The 7080-nt window shown below is 47.8% G+C and overlaps 1 protein-coding gene across 2 annotated transcripts in view; it reads right to left on the bottom strand.

Moving 5' to 3' along the window:
• LOC103156109 (vitamin D3 receptor A) overlaps positions 1-7080 on the bottom strand; it is a 126928-nt gene that overhangs the window by 72921 nt on the left and 46927 nt on the right. The window lies entirely within an intron of this gene.

Raw genomic sequence — 7080 nt, 5'->3', positions numbered from 1 at the left:
TATCTTCATATAGACCTGTCTATTGATTTATAGATTAATAGTTTTACTGGACAGAAATTACAAAGAACAAATCTGGTTCTTAATAAAATCCTAGTCAAACTGAAAGTGTCATGGAGTCGTCAGCCTCATGACATTAACACTGACATGAAAAATAATATTGAAGAAATAAATATATCAAATCTAATTAAAAACATAAATAAGTGATAAGTTCTTTACTGTTATGGTCTGTAAGATATATTTATTCTCAGTATTAGATGTGGTCTCACCAAACCCATGGCATTTCAACAATATTATTTTACCTTTTATCTGGAAATAGTGTTTGTTTATTCTTTCCATACCGTCCTCTGTATTAAGTATTGATCGAAAGGTCTTGCCATACCAGTTTATTCCTCTGTATTTACTTTAGTTTCTTAGTTTATTCTTGCATTTTCTTCTTCATTCATTTCCATTTAATTTCCTTTGATTACTATTATCCTCTCTTGGTTTATTGCTATGACCACTTTAGTTTATTTCCTGTTGGTAGATTTATTTTATCATTTACTAACGCTCACCACCAGTAACCTTCACACATCACCTGCTGCGCCGCCTAATCATCATACGTTTACATGTTTCACATCATGTGTTGATTTTTCACTGTTCAGCGTCGGATTCTCTGTTTTTATGCCATAATTCACATCTAGTTCGTCACTCCGTTTTATGTCCCGCTTCTCCTGTTTCAGAGTTTTGCCCAATGTGCGCGTTGTCTTTTTATTTTTTTTACCCCCTAAGGTGCAGGGCGTATCGATGGGGAAAAGGCAGACTGACATAAACCTTTTAAAATAACGGAAACAATTTCGGTATTTTGATTATTGAAATTTAAAAGTCCTGTGGTTCTGTTGTTCTATCACACCCGTTTCATACCGGACCACTTACAGTGCCGGTGTTAACGCTATATAATGAACGCTCTCTATCGTGGTATCACGCATGGAGGGATTTCTTTATTTAAATGGGTTCATTTTTCAGAGGGATACAAAGTCAGGGTATCGTGATCTTAGTAATTACATGTTTATAAGAGCGATTTTCTGTTGTCCTTCCATGGAAGCGGGCAGCATCCAGACGGAAATAAAACACTTTTTAATACAAGTTGCTGCTTTAACATGATCACAGAACTGCCAAAACATATGTACAAAAATCCTCAATAAAACATAAAATATTAGAAAATCAGACAGCAGACAAAGTGAATCACAGCAATATCATCAGCCGGTGTAACGCTGACCTGATGCGGTGAAGCTACCAGTAGCAGGAGCGGAGCTGCACCAAAAGCTACAAACACTGAATAGAAGAAGAAGAGCTGCCATCGATACAGTTGCAGCCAGGCATGATTTAATGTTACACAATACAGTTTTAGGAAGTTGCTCAAAGTCTAAACTGGTATTGTTGTGATTGTAAGGTGTAAAGTTTACCTTCGACCAAACGCCCCTCAAAGAAATCCCAGCGCCCCCCTTTTGTAAAAATTTCCACCAGCTTCCCGTCTTGTCCCCTTTCCTTTGCCCAGCGCCACTTGTTTTTAATTCCTTTCTCAAGTAAACGCGTTTCTTTACCGGGTGAGACAAACTCCATCTTCATTCATATCGCATTTGATTTAACCAAACGCATGGACTTCTTTTCTACAAAACGTTTTACAGTCATTGGTCAAGAACACGGGAGCTAGAGTTCTGATTGGCAGACATCTTTGTCTATTATCTACAGTTCAGTTGAGGCAGGCCGTTTGGTCCAATGCTCGCTTTGTTTGAAAGTCTGGCCCCCAGACGGAGCTCTTTACGCCTAAGTTTCAAACGTCTGACTAAATAAATCTTCTTTATTTTAATTGTAAGTAGTTCTTTAAATGTCCTGTGAGATGATATACTTACCCATGTATCCATAACAACCGGAACTTTCAATATCCAGCAAGTTATTTTCGCAATTTACCGTCTATTAAACGAGTGCCCCCCAGATTAATTACACTCTCTGCAGGCTGCAGCTGTGAAGTTACCGTATTAACCCAATGTTTGCTGTAAAGTGCAACGTCTCCCCTTTCAGAAGCCGTTGGAATTTTTCAGATAGCGCTACGTGTGGCGGAATTACGGTACTGCAAATTTAGATGCGTCGCCGCCGACACGTTCCGGTCTAGCCCGGAGACTACAGTTTGGTTGAGGCGGACCATTTAGTCAAAAGCCAGAAATCCGGCCCCAGGCCAGAGCTCTTTAAGCCCTGATAGATACTGTGAAAGAATAGTCAAATACTGGCGTCTGTAGCTGCCAGTAGTTTACCGTTCTTTCACAGTATCTATATTGTACTTGCTTTAACGGTAATCTTCTGTCAGAATAAATTACAGTACAGCTACTGTGCATTTACAGTAGAATACTGGAGTCTGTAGCTGCCAGTATTTTACTGAAAATTTACATTTTCAATCCTAAACGTAAATACTACGGTGGCTGACAGGTGCAAATGCGCAGCAAACACGAGAAAAACAAATACAACAAAGAGAAGCAAACAAAAAAGACCACAACCACAAATAAAATGCTGCAAACAAATAAAAAATAAAAAATAGCTGAAAACGGAATTGCTCTAGACCACTAGAGCAGTTGTGTCCGCATTCAGGGTCTGCATCCTTTCAAGCTTATTCTTTCAAAGGCTTGAGAAACATCCCAGTCTAGCTGCCTGGCCTCCACCTCTGCATTATGTTGCTTAGCAACCGTGACGACATTTTTTTTTTTACAATGTTTGCAGGCGAGAATGTAGATGCTCCAACGTCTTCGGAGATGTCTCCTCCCGCTGCATTAACTCCCCTCGCCAGCTGCCAGCTGGCCGGGTGGTACAGATTCAGTATACTGCAGGAGAACATCTGACTGATTAGCGCTTTCCCCAAATGACCGGGAGTTAAACACAGATATTAAGTCAGGTAACATCTAGTTGTAAAATTTTTGGTTCACTAAAGTATTTCATTTATTCCCGAGCAAATCAGTTTGACTGATTAAAGTTAAGCCTTAGGTATACATACATTAAACATAAAATCTTTTTCATCTCCTTACATGACAAAGAGTCACTGTATTGTGCAAACTTCCTAACAAGTGGCATTTTGTGGCTGCAGTGAAATCATATCTGTATAATTTTTTTTTCGAATTAGAGTCAGTAAAATATAACCCTAAATAAAGATTTAATAGTATTTTGTGTTAGTTCATGAAATAAAAGGCAGGGAATTATGAGAGCAGAACAACTTGTAGAAACAAGAGTCACCTAATAATTTTTTTCAAATTACCCATCCCCTGGCTAGATCTTCCTTCTCAGAGGAATATATAACCACTTCTCCAGAGAGAACTGCCTGATGTTTTAAAAACAAAGTTGTAGTATAAATTCACCAGAGAGGAAGCAGAAGGTATATTTAGTCATGTCATATAGTGNTGATAGATACTGTGAAAGAATAGTCAAATACTGGCGTCTGTAGCTGCCAGTAGTTTACCGTTCTTTCACAGTATCTATATTGTACTTGCTTTAACAGTAATCTTCTGTCAGAATAAAGTGCTGCTGCCGACGCCATCTGGCAGCAGCACATCATGCCTCCAAGTGTCTGTCAGCTCCCCCCGCCCTCTTAACCCCTCCTTTGCGCCGCCTGTCTTTCTCTGTTCGCAAAGTGGTCCAGTAGCCGCGCTCCCACCCGGGACGCCCGGGTTCGCGGCCCGCTTGCGCAGAGAACCCTTTTCTGTCTTTTTGGCTGACATAAAGGCTCGCTCACTCATGATCCCCTATGGCAACCACCCACCCTATTTCTATTAGTCTACAAAAAGACTTTTCGTCTGGGGATTTTAAAATGGCACAAGACCCGTTCCACCGAATGGCTGGACCGTTCCAGCAAATGGCTGGAACCCGCCCGGGATTCGGACACCCTCAGCCCCGCTACAAGTTGTCAAAAATACCCCTGCATGGTTCTGCAGAACTGGGGGCCGGTCACCGGACCTCCGCTGGGCCGGAACTGGTCCTGGAGGACCGGGGGGGAGAAATGGAGCTTCCTTACCCGGGATCAGGGCACCGGATCCCGGGCAGGGACTCAGACATTCGGCGGGAACCCTGGACGTCTCCTTATGGCTGGGGATTTTCAAATGGCACAAGTCCCGTTCCACCAAATGGCTGGACCGTTCCAGCGGATGGCTGAACCCCTACCGGGGACGTGGCAGAGGCCCAGACATTCGGCGCAGCCCCTGGGCGTCTCCTTATGGCTTGTGCCTCTGGTAAGGCAGACATTTGGCAGCACCACCTCGTGATGCCGCATGTCTGGACCGGGATGATGATCCCAGACATCTACATTACTTGCTATGAGGTCATAAGCGCTATGAGCCAAGGAAACCCGCATGGCTCGAGTAGTCTTGTGGTTAATCCACTGCGGTGCCCCCCCCCCCCAGCGACCGGGGTACGATTCCCACAAGCTGTTCAGGCCTTTTCTATCTTTTCGGCCGACGACAGACATAAGGAGGCGCTTTGGACATAGGGAAGCCTCTAGACATCCGGACATCCTTTTCAATGGGGCCTTTGCCGTTCGGGAGGCCCTGCGCCATAAAGAACTGTCAGCTCGTGATCCCCAATGGCAACGACCCTATTTCCATTGTCGCTTAATGGGGGACTTTGTTGAAACGGCAAAGTCCCGTTCCACCAAATGGCTGAAACGGTCCAGCGGATGGCTCAACCCCTACCCGGCTCGGAGCAGCGGACCCGGGCGGACGCTCAGACATTCGGCGGAGCCCTTGGACGTCTCCTTATGGCTCGTGCCTCTGGTAAGGCAGACGTTTGGCAGCAGTACCTCCTGCTTCCCCATATCCGGACCCGGATGATCCCCTATGTCTACATCACTTGCTATGAAGTCATAAGCACTATGAGCCAAGGCAACCCACATGGCTCCTGTAGTTTAGCGGTTTAGCCGCCCGCTCTCCGCCCCAGAGAGATGGGTTCGCTTCCCGCTGGCTGCAGAAGCCTTTTATTTTATTTTATTTTTTTTTTAGCTCAAAATGTTGCCAATCACGTGGCTCCGATAGTTTAGGGGTTATTTTGGACCTCCGCCTCAATGATTGTGGAACAGCGAAGAACGTAACGGCTCCTGTCCTCTTCGTTTTCATTGAACCCCTACCCGGGATCGGAGCACCGAACACGGGCATAGGCTCAGAAATTCGGTGGGACCCCTGGACGTCTCCTCATGGCTCGTGCCTCTGGTAAGGCAGCCATTTGGCAGCACCACCCCATGATTCCCTATGTCGAGGGGCCCTCACACCCGAGCCAGAGCACACCGTGGCTCAACAGGTCGAGGCCATTTGGCAGCATCACCTCATGCTTCCGTATGACTCGAAGACATCCGGCAGCACCCCCGTAGGGTCCCTTGTGGCAGGCCTATAGCTCCTCGACCGAAGGCTTCCAGATGGCAAAAGCGATCCCCCTTGCTTCCAGGGACCCTCCCCCACCTGCCCGAACGCCACCCGCCCTGGACCTAAGCTCCAAGAGATTTTTTCGGGGCCCAACACACTCGCAGACATAGGGCAGCACCGCCCCAAGACGACTTATGGCGACCCGCTTCTCCGGGAACCGGGCCGCTCGAGGCGCTGCCCGACCCCGGGATTTCGTTACCGGGACCCCGCCCGACCTCTGCCCCGAACCCCACGTCTCTGCGACCTCGGGGGACCGAAAACCCGACCCCACCCTCGTTCGGGGTTCCTGAAAGTTCTCGCCACGCTTTGTCTTCAGAGTAATGCTCCCCCCACGGGTCCTGACATGAGGGGTACCGCCTGTTCCCCTCCTACCCACCCATGACCCCTGGAGCTTGACCTTTCGGCCTGCAGACGCGCGACATCTGGGAGCACACCCTTCGGCTCCCTTGTGGCAGGCCTATAGCTCCCCAACCGAAGGGTTCCGGATGGCAAAAGCGCTCCCCCCGTGCTTCCCGGGACGCCACCCGCCCCGGACCTAACGCTTCCTGCTGGGTCCCTACCTAAGGGGTCCCGTCGCCCGACCGCCCGGCGGGACCCCCGCCTGTACCCCTCCTACCCACCCGTGACCCCTGGAGCTTGACCTTTCGGCCTGCAGACGCACGACATCTGGGAGCACACCCTTCGGCTCCCTTGTGGCAGGCCTATAGCTCCCCAACCGAAGGGTTCCGGATGGCAAAAGCGCTCCCCCTTGCTTCCCGGGACGCCACCCGCCCCAGACCTAAGCTCCAAGAGATTTTTTCGGGGCCCAACACACTCGCAGACATAGGGCAGCACCGCCCCAAGACGACTTATGGCTGGAACCAACCACCCACACGGTCAAGGTTCGACCCACGAACCTGTCCTTCTTCAAATAACCTAATGTCACCATATGGCTAAAGTGCTCCCTCTTTGCTCCGCTGACCCCCCCCCGATCACCTCCGACCCCCCCACACCTCGATCCCGCGTTTGGAAACGCTTTCCCTTTCGCCCTAGTTCCACATGTCCGGAATGAGCCCAGAGAAACCCTCTGCACAATGGAACACCCGGACCCTTCCAAAACCAATACAAGAGCTCCCCCAAGTGTGTCTGGGACGACACTGCGCGTCCGCCCGAATGGCTAAAACTGATCCCCCGTTCCCCATTCAAATGCCGCCCCGTGGCCATGCAAGTCTCATGCAACCCTTGGCAGCATTTTCCACCATGGCGTGTCATATAACATTATCATTTCTGACATACGGGACTCGTGGGTCTACTCCAGAGAGAACTGCCTGATGTTTTAAAAACAAAGTTGTAGTATAAATTCACCAGAGAGGAAGCAGAAGGTATATTTAGTTATGTCATATAGTGCTTTGCAATTACAATATTTGCAGTGGATTTGCCCCACTCTGCCTGGACCCGCATGTTGGCCTCCATTCAGGACCTTAACTGTGGAAAACTGAGGCTCCCTCACTAACAGCAACCCTTTTGTGTAGAGACAAAAACAGATAATTTAAAGCATAACAGACCTCTAAGTAGGCCTGTCACAATAACAAATTTTGCTGAGTGATTGTCTAAAAAATTATTGCGATAAACGATAATGTTTCAAGACCTTTTGACACCGATTTAATGGAAATGA

The sequence above is a fragment of the Poecilia formosa genome, unplaced genomic scaffold (genome assembly GCF_000485575.1).
Source record: "Poecilia formosa unplaced genomic scaffold, Poecilia_formosa-5.1.2 Scaffold464, whole genome shotgun sequence".
In the NCBI taxonomy this organism is placed as follows: domain Eukaryota; kingdom Metazoa; phylum Chordata; class Actinopteri; order Cyprinodontiformes; family Poeciliidae; genus Poecilia; species Poecilia formosa.
The sequence above is the reverse complement of the archived record's forward strand: the minus strand, read 5'-3'. Positions and strand labels throughout refer to the sequence as shown.